Here is a 17,172-nt window from a genome sequence, read left to right on the forward strand (position 1 = left end):
TGTGGGCCCTAACAATTTATGTGTCAGTGTAGGTACATGCTTAGTGACATCCAATATGTCGCCGTATGTAGGGTATATGGACACGGAATAAGTGTCGGCGTAGGTGCACACGTGTCAAGCCACTGAAGCTTGGAATTTTTTTTTCTTTACAAAATCCTGAAACTTGGAAAGTTGGCGCGCCATTTAGGCATGAGACAGGAATTTGTTTTGGCTGGCCCGTGCAAAATATCCCCCAAATCAGACCAAGTCCGTAACCTACCCGTGCCAGCCGCCGCCCTCGCACCCCATCCCTATCCCTCGTCCTCGCGCTCAACCCACGGCCCTGCCGCCGTCGCAGCCGTATTCGCTCTCCACCCACGGTCCTGCTGTCGTCGCCGCCGTCCTCGCGCTCTATCCGAGATCGAGCCTCCGTCCTCCCGCTCCGCCCGAGATCCAGCAGCCGTCGTCGTGCTCCACCCGAGATCGAGCCGCCGTCCTCGCGCTCTGCCAAAGATCCAGCCGCCGTCCTCACGCTCAGGGATCCGCCCCCTCCCATGATCCCCGTCCTCCAACCCCCAACTTCGTCCTTCACATGATCCCTGGCGCTTCTCCCCTGTCGCCCCCGCCTCGGCCCCCAGCCCTACCACAAGCTCTCCATCCATGCTCCCCGTTCCTGCTGCCGCTGGTAGAGATCCATCCAAGAGCTCTCCATCCCGCTGCGCCCCTCCCGAAGCCAGCCGTTTGTTGCTGCAGATATCCGCACAGACTCTTCTTTTCCAATAGGTAAGCATCGGCTCCTCCGGAGATATCCTTTTCTGTACTGCTGCATGATGCGTGCTTGTGCATTGCTGAACTTTAAACCATGTGTCATTGCTGAACTCTGAAAATTAGGGTAACACTTTCATATCTTCTGCTAATATTTGTTTATTGTATAGTTCTTATTCCTATTTCTCAGCATCTCAATTTTGATACATAGATTGGTGCTACAAAACACAGCAAGCCATCTGACATCCATATCTCACAACTGATTTTCATTTTTATATTATCATACGAATATGAACTCTTTATCTCCTTTAAATTAGAAAGTGATCATTCCTTTAATATCTGATATGGGTGAATGTTCATATGCTGTTAGTAGTGTGACTTCCTGATTTCTAGGTGGTTCAATTTTGTTATTTAAAGCCGTGACTCATTGTGTGACTTCCAATTCTGTGGGTGAGTTGTCGTGGTCAAACGGAAGCTCCTGTAGGTGCATAACCTCTGAGTTTTTTTACATGAAGCACTTTTGATTGTCAATACATATTTCTATGTTATATAGTGCAAATGATTGAGTTGGCTTCAACTTCGTTGTAGAACTGAATGGTGTTTGTGCTGTAACATCTTGTAGTTTCTGATGCTTCATGGTTTAATTTTGGGTCGACTTGCTTGGTGTTGTAGGAGTGGTTGTACATGATGTTGAGCTTGCAGGGCAGCAAGTATGTGGTACTACCTGTCAACGAGGACGAGGAGGTGGGCGAGCGGAGGGCACCGAGATGGACCCTCAGTCCAGTCAGCGTTTGAGGAGGCACATTCCAATTTTATTCTCCATCACTTTTGAATTGCATTGTCATCTACACTAGATATTTATGAATAACGGTGTCTTCGTTTGATATAATTTTTTATGTGAGCATGGTGTTGTTTTCTTTTTGCATGAATATGGCATTAGCATTCAAACCTTAGGTTCAACATATACTCGTATCTTCCTTTGCATCCACATACCTTCAACTACTTGAAGCTGCATATGGTTTCCAGAGGGGAGTTGCAAGTTCCTATCACATTCAAACCTTAGAGGCACCTTCTCATAGTGCCTCACACCACATTGTTCGGACATGTGAATTCAAATGGTAGAGTCAGCCGCCTCGGTGCAGTGGCTAGATAGTTCCAGAATTCAGACTTTTAATGTACTTTTATGAGATGTTCGTGTTCATTCTGGTTGATGGCGTAATTTATGTTCTTTTGACAAGTTCATTCATTATACTAACCAAGTACGTAACTTGTAGACCTTTGGCCTTTACTTTATGATTTAATTTATGGGAAGTCGAGTTATCTATATTGAACACATTTTTTGTAGGATGGTTGACACATGTCTACACATTTTGTTAGAGCAATTTGCAGTGGAAGAAATAGCCTCAAACTGATAAGAAGGCAACGGTTATTTCTATGAAGTAACGTTTATTGTTGTAGATCAAGGATGACAAGAAGGCAACTAATGTACCAGGTGCAGGTACTAAACATACTACATACATTAAGTTTATTATTTCTCTCTTAGAAATATACATAGATCATTTTGAGCCTTGACTAGAGAGCCAAATTTCTGCCTGAACTTATAGCATTACTAGATACGTTTTGTATCTTGCTGATAAAACTCCACATACTGCAGTTTATAATTAAAAATATGAAAATGACACAACATGATTTGAAGCGCACATGCATTGCTTAGGAGTTAAACATACACACATTAGTTTGGTGTTATCCCTTTGGTGGTCACAATCTGTACCATTATTTTCAAACTTTGAAGATCACATCAGCTAAATTCGTATTAGAACAAATACAACTTCACATTGGCTTATCCTACTACTGTTTCTTGCATGTAAGACGTTGAATAGCATTTGTAGATATGCCTGCCATGGCGAAATACTTATTCTATGCATATGTAGATATGTCTGCATGATGATTCCTTTCAGCATTTTATAAATATTTTACCTCATGTATGACAGAACTATGTTATGTGTGTTATGGACATATGTCATAAATAGTTCATTATTGTGCTTCTCTTGGCTTCCAATCTCCCTATGAGCTTCAAAGCACTTGAGCTGACTGCACTTTCTACCAAATTCTTGTGTACTATTTTCAGGTAATCAACAACCTAGTACGCATGGATGTGATGACTTTGAAGTGTTCTGGAGCATTTGGCTGTCTGCAGTATTTTGGACCAGACAACTTAATTATAATCGTGAATCTTATGTGTTTTCTGGACCATTTATTGCTCAAGTGTTATGGAGTAGAAATCTTGTGCTCATGGATGTTACTCAATTATTTGGACCATTTAGTGTTTGAACTATTTTAGACCAGCGAATAGAGGTCCTTTTATGTGACTTGTGTTTTCTGGATGGTTGCCAAGATGGCCAAACTTTGCTTTTGTGAAGATTGACTTGTGCTTGAACCTGCGAGCAATATATATATATATATATGTGTGTGTGTGTGTGTGTGTGTGTGTGTGTAATTTTGTTACCATTTTATCAATGATTGTGCAATGTGTTTGTGGATAACAGTTGAGCATTGTATATAACATTTGAATTAGAGCTGTATCCAATTGTTGTTTTGGCTGTGCACGATCTTACCAACAATTTATATGTCGGCAAAAGCATTCCAACGCAGAAAGTGTGGGCAAAAGTATACCCCTAACTAGACAAACCATGTGTTGGCAATACTAAATGCCTTTAGACAGACTAAGTGTTGGGGAACGTAGTAATTTTAAAAAAAAATTATGCACACGCAAGATCATGGTGATGCATAGCAACGAGAGGGGAGAGTGTTGTCTATGTACCCTCGTAGACCGGAAGCGGAAGCGTTAGCACAACGTGGTTGATGTAGTTGTACGTCTTCACGGCCCGACCGATTAAGCACCGAAATTACGACACCTCCAAGTTCTAGCACACGTTCAGCTCGATGACGATCCCCGGACTCCGATCCAGCAGAATGTCAGGGAAGAGTTCCGTCAGCACGACGGCGTGGTGACGATCTTGATGTTCTACCGTCGCAGGGCTTCGTCTAAGCACCGCTACAATATTATCGAGGATTGTGGTGGAGGAGGGCACCGCACACGGCTAATAGATCTCAAGGATCAATTGTTGTCTATTTGGGGTGCCCCTGCACCCGTATATAAAGGAGCAAGGGAGGAGGAGGCCGGCCCTAGGAGGGGACGCTCCAAGTGTGGAGTCCTACTAGGACTCCCTAGTCCTAGTAGGATTCCACCTCCCATATGGAATAGGAAAAGAGGAAGGGAAAAGGAGAAGGAAGGAAGGGGGCGCCCCCCTTCCCTAGTCCAATTCAGACCAGACCAAGGGGAGGGGTGCGGCCACCCTTGAGGCCCTTTTCCTTCTTTCCCGTATGGCCCAATAAGGCCCAATACGTATTCCCATAACTCTCCGGTACTCCAGAAAATACCCGAATCACTCGGAACCTTTCCGATGTCCGAATATAGTCGTCCAATATATCGATTTTTACTCCTCGTCATGTCCCCAATCTCATCCGGGACTCCGAACTCCTTCGGTACATCAAAACACATAAACTCATAATATAACTGTCATCGAAACCTTAAGCATGCAGACCCTACGGGTTCGAGAACAATGTAGACATGACCAAGACACGTCTTCGGTCAATAACCAATAGCGGAACCTGGATGCTCATATTGGCTCCCACATATTCTACGAAGATCTTTATCGGTCAGACCGCATAACAACATACGTTGTTCCCTTTGTCATCGGTATGTTAATTGCCCGAGATTCGATCGTCGGTATCTTAATACCTAGTTCAATCTCGTTACCGGCAAGTCTCTTTACTCGTTCCGTAATACATCATCTCACAACTAACTCATTAGTTGCAATGCTTGCAAGGCTTATGTGATGTGCATTACTGAGAGGGCCCAGAGATACTTCTCCGACAATTGGAGTGACAAATCCTAATCTCGAAATACGCCAACCCAACATGTACCTTCGGAGACACCTGTAGAGCTCCTTTATAATCACCCATTTATGTTGTGACGTTTGGTAGCACGCAAAGTGTTCCTCCGGCAAACGGGAGTTGCATAATCTCATAGTCATAGGAACATGTATAAGTCATGAAGAAAGTAATAGCAACATACTAAATGACCGGGTGCTAAGCTAATGGAATAGGTCATGTCAATCACATCATTCTTCTAATGATGTGATCCCGTTAATCAAATAACAACTCTTTTGTTCATGGTTAGGAAACATAACCATCTTCGATTAACGAGCTAGTCAAGTAGAGACATACTAGTGACACTCTGTTTGTCTATGTATTCACACATGTATTATGTTTCCAGTTAATACAATTCTAGCATGAATAATAAACATTTATCATGATATAAGGAAATAAATAATAACTTTATTATTGCCTCTAGGGCATATTTCCTTCAGTCTCCCACTTGCACTAGAGTCAATAATCTAGTTCACATTGCCATGTGATTTAACATCAATGTTTCACATTACCATGTGATTAACACCCATAGTTCACATCGACATGTGACCAACACCCAAAGGGTTTACTAGAGTCAATAATCTAGTTCACATCGCCATGTGATTAACACCCAAAGAGTACTGAGGTGTGATCATGTTTTGCTTGTGAGAGAAGTTTAGTCAACGGGTCTGCCACATTCAGATCCGTAAGTATTTTGTAAATTTCTATGTCAACAATGCTCTGCATGGAGCTACTCTAGCTAATTGCTCCCACTTTCAATATGTATCCAGATTGAGACTTAGAGTCATCTGGATTGGTGTCAAAACTTGCATCGACGTAACCCTTTACGACGAACCTTTTGTCACCTCCATAATCGAGAAACATATCCTTATTCCACTAAGGATAATTTTGACCAATGTCCAGTGATCTACTCCTAGATCACTATTGTACTCCCTTGCCAAACTCAGGGCAGGGTATACAATAGGTCTGGTACACATCATGGCATACTTTATAGAACCTATGGCTGAGGCATAGGGAATGACTTTCATTCTCTCTCTATCTTCTGCCGTGGTAAATTTTTGAGTCTTACTTAACTTCACACCTTTGTAACACAGGCAAGAACTCCTTCTTTGACTGTTCCATTTCAACTACTTCAAAATCTTGTCAAGGTATGTACTCATTGAAAAACTTATCAAGCGTCTTGATCTATCTCTATAGATCTTGATGCTCAATATGTAAGCATCTTCACCGAGGTCTTTCTTTGAAAAAATCCTTTCAAACATTCCTTTATGCTTTGCAGAATAATTCGACATTATCTCCAATCAACAATATGTCTTTCACATATACTTATCAGAAATGCTGTAGTGCTCCCACTCACTTTCTTGTAAATACAGGCTTCACCGCAAGTCAGTATAAAACTATAATTTTAACTCCGAGATGCTTGCACCAGTCCATAGATGGATCGCTGGAGCTTGCATATTTTGTTAGTACCTTTAGCATTGACAAAACCTTCTGGTTGCATCATATACAACTCTTCTTTAATAAATCCATTAAGGAATGCAGTTTTGTTTATCCATTTGCCAGATTTCATAAAATGCGGCAATTGCTAACAAGATTCGGACAGACTTAAGCATAGATACGAGTGAGAAACTCTCATCGTAGTCAACAACTTGAACTTGTCGAAAACCCTTTTTGCGACAATTCTAGCTTTGTAGATAGTAACACTACTATCAGCGTCCGACTTCCTCTTGAAGATCCATTTAATCTCAATGCCTCGCCGATCATTGGGCAAGTCAATCGAAGTCCATACTTTGTTCTCATACATGGATCTCATCTCAGATTTCATGGCCTCAAGCCATTTCGCCGAATCTGGGCTCGTCATCGCTTCCTCATAGTTCGTAGGATTGTCATGGTCAAGTAACAGGACCTCCAGAACAGGATTACCGTACCACTCTGGTGCGGATCTCACTCTGGTTTACCTACGAGGTTCGGTAGTAACTTGATCTGAAGTTACATGATCATCATCATTAGCTTCCTCACTAATCAGTGTAGTAGTCAGAGGAACAGATTTCTGTGATGAACTACTTTCCAATAAGGAAGCAGGTACAATTACCTCATCAAGTTCTACTTTCCTCCCACTCACTTCTTTCGAGAGAAACTCTTTTTCTAGAAAGGATCCATTCAAAGCAATGAATTTATTGCCTTCGGACCTGTGATAGAAGGTGTACCCAACATCTTCTTTTGGGTATCCTATGAAGACGCACTTCTCCGATTTGGGTTAGAGCTTATCAGGTTGAAACTTTTTCACATAAGCATTGCAACCTCAAACTTTAAGAAACGACAGCTTAGGTTTCTTGCCAAACCATAGTTCATACGGTGTCGTCTCAACAGATTTAGATGGTGCCCTATTTAACATGAATGCAGTTGTCTCTAATGCATAATCCCAAAACGATAGTGGTAGATCGATAAGAGACATCATAGATCGTACCATATCTAATAAAGTACGGTTATGACGTTCGGGCACACCATTACACTGTGGTGTTCCAGGTGGCGTGAGTAGTGAAACTATTTCACATTGTTTTTAACTGAAGGCCAAACTCGTAACTCAAATATTTGACTTCTGCGATCATATCGTAGAAACTTTTATTTTTGTTACGATGATTCTCCACTTCACTCTGAAATTCTTTGAACTTTTCAAATGTTTCAGACTTGTGTTTCATCAAGTAGATATACTCATATCTGCTCAAATCATCTGTGAAGATCAGAAAATAATGATACCTGCCGCGAGCCTCAATATTCATCGGACCACATACATCAATATGTATGATTTCCAACAAATCTGTTGCTCGCTCCATCCGGAGAACGGAGTCTTAGTCATCTTGCCCATGAGGCATGGTTCGCAAGCATCAACTGATTCATAATCAAGTGATTCCAAAAGCCCATCAGCATGGAGTTTCTTCATGCGCTTTACACCAATATGACCTAAACGGCAGTGCCACAAATAAGTTGCACTATCATTATTAACTTTGCATCTTTTGGTTTCAATATTATGAATATGTGTATCACTACGATCGAGATCCAACGAACCATTTTCATTGGGTGTGTAACCATATAAGGTTTTATTGATGTAAACAGAACAACAATTTATTCTCTTACTTAAATGAATAACCGTATTGCAATAAACATGATCAAATCATATTCATGCTCAACGCAAACACCAAATAACACTTATTTAGGTTCAACACTAATCCCAAAAGTATAGGGAGTGTGCGATGATGATCATATCAATCTTGGAACCACTTCCAACACACATCGTCACTTCACCCTTAACTAGTCTATGTTCATTCTGCAACTCCTGTTTCGAGTTACTACTCTTAGCAACTGAACCAGTATCAAATACCGAGGGGTTGCTACGAACACTAGTAAAATACACATCAATAATCTGTATATCAAATATACCTTTGTTCACTTTGCCATCCTTCTTATCCGCCAAATACTTGGGCAGTTCCGCTTCCAGTGACCAGTCCCTTTGCAGTAGAAGCACTTAGTCTCAGGCTTAGGACCAGACTTGGGCTTCTTCACTTGAGCAGCAACTTGCTTGCCGTTCTTCTTGAAGTTCCTCTTCTTCCCTTTGCCCTTTTCTTGAAACTAGTGGTCTTGTCTACCATCAACACTTGATATTTTTTTTGATTTCTACCTTCGTCGATTTTAGAATTACGAAGAGCTTGGGAATCGTTTCCATTATCCCTTGCATATCATAGTTCATCACGAAGTTCTACTAACTTGGTGATGGTGACTAGAGAATTCTATCAATCACTATTTTATCTGGAAGATTAACTCCCGCTTGATTCAAGCGATTGTAGTACCCAGACAATCTGAGCACATGCTCACTGCTTGATCTATTCTCCTCCATCTTTTAGCTATAGAACTTGTTGGAGACTTCATATCTCTCAACTCGGGTATTTGCTTGAAATATTAACTTCAATTCCTGGAACATCTCATATGGTCCATGACATTCAAAACGTCTTTGAAGTCCCGATTCTAAGCCGTTTAAGCATGGTGCACTAAACTATCAAGTAGTCATCATATTGAGCTAGCCAAATGTTCATAACATCTGCATCTGCTCCTGCAATAGGTTTGTCACCTAGCGGTGCATCAAAAACATAATTCTTCTGTGAAGCAATTAGGATAAACCTCATATCACAGATCCAATCCGCATCATTGCTACTAACATCTTTCAACTTAGTTTTCTCTAGGAACATATCAAAAATAAAACAGGGGAGCTAAACGCGAGCTATTAATCTACAACATAGATATGCTAATACTACCAGGACTAAGTTCATGATAATTTAAAGTTCAATTAATCATATTATTTAAGAACTCCCACTTAGATAGACATCCCTCTAATCCTCTAAGTGATCACGTGATCCAAATCAACTAAACCATGTCCGATCATCACGTGAGATGGAGTAGTTTCAATGGTGAACATCACTATGTTGATCATATCTACTATATGATTCACGCTCGACCTTTCATAGACATAGAGTGATGCACACACAAGATGATGTCTATGAGAGCATTAGGTTACCTTGTCCCTTGTCTTACCAACAAGAGGGTTTGTGACTCCTTGAACTAGTGCAAGATGTGGAAGTTGATTGCACTTGTTCTTGCCAAAATAGTAAGAGTGAAGTATGTTGGCGGAATCACCCTCGAGAACTCTCTAGTTGTTCTTCTTAGGGATCCACATCATCTTGGTGGGAATCCTTGGAGTTGTAGTCGTACTTGATGAGGTAGAAATTGATGTAGTCTTGGGAACCCACTTCACCAAGGCCTTAGGTGCTTCTTCAAATGCATCAATTTCCTCTTGAAGCTTATCCTTGCCTTTTTGCTCGTGGTCTTGTAGTGGAAGATCATCTTGAGCATGTGTCCCTTTGAAGGAAGTAGGATCATACTTCTCTTGTTGAGGAACAAAGTTCGTCTTGGGGTATTGATCTTCTTCCCACTCAACTCCATTGGCATTGAACTTTCGTTCAAAACCAACACCTTGGTTCTTCTGGTGTCTTCCTTGCCTGCGTACAATTTCCTCAAATTGCTTACTCCCGGCAAGGCTCTTGTAAACACCTTTCTCTATAATTCCCTTCAATAAGCTATTTTCTTGCTCAAGTGTAACTTGGCTAAGAGAATCATTAGTGGAATCAAGAGAACTACTAGAAGCAACAACATTGGATTTAGCATGATTATTGTTACTACTAGAGGAAGAATCTTTCTTATTCTTGTTACTAGACTTGACTTGAGGCATGTAAGTGGATAAGAGTAAACGCTTGGCAATGTAAGAAGAACTTTTCTTGCGAAGATCATCATTGATTGCCTTTAAGAACTCATGCTCTTGCTCAAGGTTGAGCTTCTCAAAACATAATTTCTCATGAGTCCTTAAAAGTTCTCGATGATCTCCTAAGATAGTTTCATGAGCTAACTTAAGAGTGTTTAGTTCTTTAGTTAGAAACTCAATCTTCTCCTTATCATTGTCAATTGTTTTATCTTGATTAGCATGATTAATTGACGTTTCATCATAGTATTCATCACTAGAGTTGTCAACAAGTAAATCATCATCACCTAACAAGTCATCTTAATCACTATTGAAATAAACATACTCGGGGTGTGATACCTTTGGGCCTTTAGCCATGAACCATCTTCCAAGTCCTTCATGTGGTGAATCAAATATGTCGTAGGAGTTGGTTGACACAAGTGCTAGACCGGCAACACCTTCATCTTGAGTATATTCAGAGTCGGAGTGATAGCTTCTCTCGGAGTGATTGTCGGAGTCGGAGACGGATACCCATTCACCAACATGAGCTTGATGTCTTCGTTTTGTGTAGCTCCTTGATGACTTGTCCTTCCTTTCCGAATCTTTGCTTCTCCGGGATGTTCTTCGTTCATAACGATCATCTCTACTCCTTCTCTCTCTTGATGGTGATTCTTCTCTTCTACTTCTTCTTTTTGGAGAATCTTCTCTTCTCTTGTAGGGTGCCGTACACTCATTGGAATAGTGTCCGGGTCTCCACAATTGTAGCAGTTTTTCTCTCGACTAGAAGATCTTTTGTCATTGTAGGACCTTGACTTGGAACTTCTCTCTTTGCTTCTACTCTTGTAGAACTTGTTGAAGTTCTTCACCATTAGGCTCAATTCTTCATTGAAGGTTTGTTTCTCACTTGATGTTGTGGGAGCTTCACATGGGGCTTTGTAAGCACCACTTGACTTGTTATGGAGCTCCTCCTTATCCTTGAGTGACATCTCATGAGCAACAATTCTTCCAATGACTTCCCTTGGCTTGAGATCTTTGTAATTGGGCATCATTTGGATCAATGTGCATACGGTATCATATTTTCCGTCCAAAGCTCTTAGGATCTTCTTGATGATGAATTTGTCGGTCATCTCTTCACTTCCTAAGCCGGCGATCTCATTTCTGATAAGAGCAAGCCTAGAGTACATTTTAGTGACACCTTCACCATCCTTCATTTTGAACTTGTCAAGATGACTTTGAAGCACATCCAACTTGGATTCCTTAACGGAGTCGGTACCTTTGTGCATATCAATCAAAGTATCCCAAATTTCCTTTGCATTCTCAAGACCGCTGATTTTGTTGAATTCTTCGGGGCACAATTCGTTGAAGAGGATATCACAAGCTTGAGCATTGTATTGCAGCATCTTCAACTCTTCCGTGGTAGCTTCACGGTTCGGTCCTCTCCCATCGAAGAATTCACCTTGCAAACCAATACACACAATAGCCCTTATGGTGGGGTTATGTCCAAGAATATGCATTGTCATCTTATGCTTCCAACTAGCAAAATTACTACCATCAAAGTAAGGACCTCAACGGTGGTAATTTCCCTCGCTAGACGCCATACTCTCCTAGGTTGTGAAACCAAGGCTATGACAACCAAAAGCTATGGAAATCAAAGCAAATGGAGACCAAAGCTATGATACCACTTGTAGGACCGAAAGTATGTCTAGAGGGGGGTGATTAGACTACTTGACCAAATAAAAACTTATCCTTTTTCCAATTTTAGTTCTTGGCGGATTTTAGTAACTTTGGACAAGTCAAGCAATCTTAACACAATTCAAGCAAGCATGCAAAGAGTATATGAGCAGCGTAAAGTAAATCATGCAACTTGCAAGAATGTAAAGGGAGGGGTTTGGAAGATTCAAACGCAATAGGAGACACGGATTTTTTGTCGTGGTTCCGATAGGTGGTGCTATCATACATCCACGTTGATGGAGACTTCAACCCACGAAGGGTAACGGCTGCGCGAGTCCATGGAGGGCTCCACCCATGAAGGGTCCACGAAGAAGCAACCTTGTATATCCCACCATGGCCATCGCCCACGGAGGACTTGCCTCACTAGCGGTAGATCTTCACAAACTAGGCGATCTCCTTGCCCTTACAAACTCCTTGGTTCAACTCCACAATCTTGTCGGAGGCTCCCAAGTGATACCTAGCCAATCTAGGAGACACCACTCTCCAAGAAGTAACAAATGGTGTGTTGATGATGAACTCCTTGCTCTTGTGCTTCAAATGATAGTCTCCCCAACACTCAACTCTCTCTCACAGGATATGGATTTGGTGGAAAGAGGATTTGAGTGGGAAGCAACTTGGGAAGGCTAGAGATCAAGATTCATATGGTAAGAATGGAATATCTTGGCCTCAACACAAGTGTAGGTGGTTCTCTTCTCAGAAATAGTAAGTTGGAAGTGTAGATTTGTTCTGATGGCTCTCTCCACAAATGAAGAGACGGTGGAGGGGTATATATAGCCTCCACACAAAATCTAACCGTTACACACAACTTGCCAATCTCGGTGGAACCGAATTGATAAACTCGGTCGGACCAATTCAGCAAATCTAGTGACCGTTAGGGTTTTCAGTGGGACCGACATGCAACTCGGTAGGACTGATATGGTTAGGGTTACGGCATAACTTAATCTCGGTGAAACCGATTACACAAACTCGGTGAGACCAATTTTGGTAATAAACTAACCAGAGAGCTGGTCAGGTAAACTCGGTGGGACCGATTTGCTCATTACGGTGAGACCGAAATGTTACAAAAGGGAAATAGAGAGTTTACATTTCAATCTCGGTGGGACCGATCGCTCATCTCGGTGGGACCGAAATGATACGAAGGGAAACAGAGAGATTACAATCCCATCTCAGTGAAACCGAGATCCCTATCGATGAGACCGATTTGCCTAGGGTTTGTGGCAGTGGCTATGACATCTGAACTCGGTGGCGCCGGATAGAAAGAATCGGTGGGCCTGAGTTTGACTTTTGGTTTAGGTCATATGTGGATGTGAGAAAGTAGTTGAGGGTTTTGGAGGATATCACTTAGCATTTGGAGCAAGAGCCTCATTAAGCAACACCTCATCCCTCCTTGACAGTATTGGCTTTTCCTATAGACTCAATGTGATCTTGGATCACTAAAATAGAAAATGTAGAGTCTTGAGCTTTGAGCTTGATCCAATCCTATTGTCCTTATCATTTTGAGGGGTCCACTTTTCTCATCCATGCCATGCCAAACATTGAGCTTTCCTGAGATATTAATCTTGAAATGGCATTAGCTCAATGAGCTATATGTTGTTAGGAATTACCAAAACCACCTAGGGATGGTTGCACTTTCAGTGGCCCAGGCCCGGGGGCTCCTATCAGTGTACAAAAGTAGGGGCTCTTCTTTTGACCCCTTTACTTGTGCACGGGAAATCAGAGCCGTGTGCCACGGCCACACTTAGCAGGGTAAAAGAGGGAAGCCAGAGAAAAGCCGAAGCACGAGACAACCTCCACAGCCCCGGCAAGAGCCTTGTCGGGGCAACTTGCCCGATGCCAGCGAAGGAAGCCACCCTTGAGCTCACGAGCTCCAGCCCAACCAACTACATTGGAACCAAGGCTCAGGAGGCGCCTCTGTGGTGGCATCCAAATCTTTGTCAAGATCATAAACATGTGAGTTCAGATGAGGACTAGAAGACGGTGACCCTCGGTGGAATCCTAGCCGAGGGAATCCACAAGGCCCCCGGCAAGACCCTTGCCGGGGACAACTACAACGCCACAGCAATACCCTTGACGAGCCCCGGCAAGATCCTTGCCTAGGGCATCAGCAGGGCCACTGCCAGGCCTGCGCCAGCCAAGACCCCACCACCGTCCCCAAGCAGCTGCTAGCTCAACCAGCTGGGCAGGTACCTGCGTGGCGACGGGCGGTCTCTACACCAACTCGGCAAGCACTTGCGTGGCGGCATGCGACCCTTCATGATGGATCCACTACCGCGCCGGTCTTGCCGGGGACAAGTACAACGCCACGGCAATACCCTTGCCGAGCCCCGACAAGACCCTTGCCGAGGGCATCAGCAGGGCCACTGCCAGGCCTGCGCCAGCCAAGACCCCACCACCGCCCCCACGCAGCTGCTAGCTCAACCAGCTGGGCAGGTACCCGCGTGGCGATGGGCGGTCTCCACACCAACTCGGCAAGCACTTGCGTGGCGGCATGCGACCCTTCATGATGGATCCACCACCGCGCCAGCCCAGCAGCCAGCCAACGTGGCGCTACGACGCCTCGTCAGCTCGGACATGTGTCGAAGCCAGGCGTGGCGGCGACGGGTGGGACGTGCTTCCTTACCACCCCTGATAAAGTGAGTGGGGCATGTCAGTAGCACATTAAATGCATTTGTTCGACAGGGCCAGAGGATAGACTTGTCCACTATAGACCTTTCCACCTCCTGTGTGCCACTGTGGCAACCCCCTTTCGCCTATAAAAGGAGGTCCGAGGCGTCCAGGAGAGGGATTCAGATCTTTTGGGCAAGTTGCACCCCATAGCTAGCTCAAGAACACAAGAACACTCAAATACATCCACCAAAGAAGGACTAGGGTATTACACATCTTCGCGGCCCGAACCTGGATAAATGATCCGTGTGCTTCCTGTCAGTCCCGCTCTTTGCACAACCTCGTGCTCGCCAACCGTAGAAGGGATCCCTGTGACCCCACAGGTGTTGTTTCCACTGACACCAGGCGGGTGCCAGCGCGCGCAGTGTACTCGTTTGCTCTTTGGTGCTAAAGAGGCAAGCGCATGCGAGGAGTCCCGAGGCATCAGGCAAAGGTTTCCATATCGGTGCAACAAGACCAAGACCAGCAGGACGGTAGGTCAGAGGTCAGCATGGAGCCCAGGACGGCATCACCACCAGAGCCTTTGGCAGGCGAAGACCAGCTTGTGTTAGGATAACTTGTACTAGTTGTCTCCCTTCATATTTGGCCGTTGTTGGATCCCTTCCCGCCAACATTTGGGAAGAGGACCAGGGCCTCTATAAATAGGACTAGCCACCACAGTAGGAGGGGACGGGGCTTGGACCATTCAGATCATCCTCAACCACACAAGCTCTCCGAGCTCAAGGACACCTCTCCTCAGGAGGTTGTTCTTCTCTTGTACTTGTTCATCCTCAGGCCAAGAGGAAATCCACACACCACACTGGAGTAGGGTATTACACCACATCGGTGGCCCAAACCAGTATAAACACTGTGTCCTTTGTTCTGCGAGTTCGACGAGCTAAGCTTTGAGATTGTGGTGCGAGTGTGAGCTAGGGGGAGGAGAGATCTTCGTGCGCAGCCCAGAGTTCGAACGTCAAGGGTTTTGCCGGAAACCGAAATCCAACATTTGGCGCGCCAGGTAGGGGGGCGTGAAGCTTTCCTTCCGTTGATCCATGTGCCACCGCTCCACCGCATCCATGGCAGACACGCGTCGAGCCGCGCCGAGCGCTGGGCCGCCCTTGCCGTCCGTGTCGCTCAGACGGCCCCTGTCGGCGGGCCTCCCCGTCGTTCTCCATCACCTGTTGCCAACGTCGCTACCGGCCCGTAGCAAACGAGCATCAAGCATCATCACTGCTCCCCTCCATGTGGTGGGACGGCCGCACCGCCACCCCGTCGCTGACTCTGGCCGGGTCATCGTCCCACGCTTGTGGCGTGCCCACCAATGCACAGGCCACGTTGCTCATGGCACGCGAGCTCCTGCGTTACCGCTCGGTTGAAGACCTCTATGAGGACTGGTTAGATCGCATCACCGAGCTCGTCAGTGCCGCTAGGGGATCTCCTGCACCATCCCTCTTGCTGCCTCGCCCACCTCTAGCCACAGGCGACGTAGCTCATAGAGTGCCTCCACCGCCTGTGCATCAAGATGGTGCCCTCGCGCCGAGACACACAGCTCACGGAGTGCCACCGCCTCCTCCGCGTCAAGATGGTGTCCTCTTCCCAAGATGCACGGTCCCGCGGTGTGATCCACCATGCCGCGTGCTTGCGCACGAAGAAGGAAGCTGCCAGGAGGTCCCTCGACCGTAGGATAATGCTCCTGCTCTCCCGGCGCCACCACGACAGGACCGCGTGCTGCCTGCGGCGGAGGTGCGCGGACATCATGGGCAGGCTCCGCCTCTGCAAAGGGTCCTGGTGGCCATAGCAGGCTGCCAATCCTTCACTCCCGAGATGCGCACCATCATTTGGCCAGGCGAGTTCAAGCCGGATCTGCCTCCACGCTACGACGGCACCCCCGCCCCCGCGGAGTTCCTGCAGCTCTACGAGCTGAGCATCGAGGCGGCCAACGGCGACGAAAAAGTCATGAAGAACTCGTTTCCCATGGCTCTCGAGGATGGCACTCGCTCGTGGCTCCTGAACCTGCTTGCAGGATCAATCTCCTCCTAGGGTGAGATGCGCGACCACATCATCACCAACTTCCAGGGCACTCGCGGCTGCCCTCCGGCCGTGGGTGACCTACGCCGCATCAAGCAATAACTGGGAGAAACCCTGCAGAAGTACATCCAGTGCTTCAACAGTGTTTGCCTCAAGATCCCCAAGGTGATGGACGAGGCCATCATCTCAGCGTTCTCCGATGGTGTCTGTGACATCAATATGAAGGAGGAGCTCGCCATCCACGAGGAGCTGTGCACGAACCTGGAGCTGTTCAACATGGCGGCCAAGTGCGCAAGAGAAGAGGAAGGGCGTCTCTCTCTCCTCGAGATCCCTGCTGCCGACCCAGACGAGAAGAAAGCCAAGGTCAAGGACGTGAAGCGCAAGGGAGTAGCCGTGCTCACGGCGGAGCCGGACACGAAGCGCGGTCGGGACCACCCCAAGTCGTCCAAGAGCAGCCGTCCGTTCTGCGCCTTCCACAACATACACAACCACAACACCAACGATTGTCAAGAGCTCGGGGCCATCCGAGATGGACGCTTCGGTCGACGCCCTGAGCGAAACGAATGGGGCTACGACCGAGGAGGAGGACGAGGTGGAGGACGCTGGGACGACCGCGGCCCCCGCCAGGAGTGGCGCGGCCAGCCTCGTGAGGACCACTAGCAGGAGCAGCCTCATGAGGGCGCCTGGCGCGACCAGCCTCGCGAGGACCGTCCTCAGGGCAATCTTGGCCTCCCTCCGCTTCCTCCACC

The 17,172-nt window shown here is 45.7% G+C and overlaps 1 long non-coding RNA gene across 1 annotated transcript; it reads left to right on the top strand.

Annotated features, from left to right (window-relative positions):
- The first annotated feature begins 215 nt into the window (after positions 1-215).
- On the top strand, positions 216-3,163 carry LOC125537002. Its single transcript, XR_007295445.1, has 3 exons — positions 216-762; positions 1,417-2,242; positions 2,873-3,163. It is a non-coding gene; the product is annotated as an uncharacterized LOC125537002 (long non-coding RNA).
- The last annotated feature ends 14,009 nt before the right edge of the window (positions 3,164-17,172 follow it).

Source organism: Triticum urartu, chromosome 2, assembly GCF_003073215.2.
Source record: "Triticum urartu cultivar G1812 chromosome 2, Tu2.1, whole genome shotgun sequence".
In the NCBI taxonomy this organism is placed as follows: domain Eukaryota; kingdom Viridiplantae; phylum Streptophyta; class Magnoliopsida; order Poales; family Poaceae; genus Triticum; species Triticum urartu.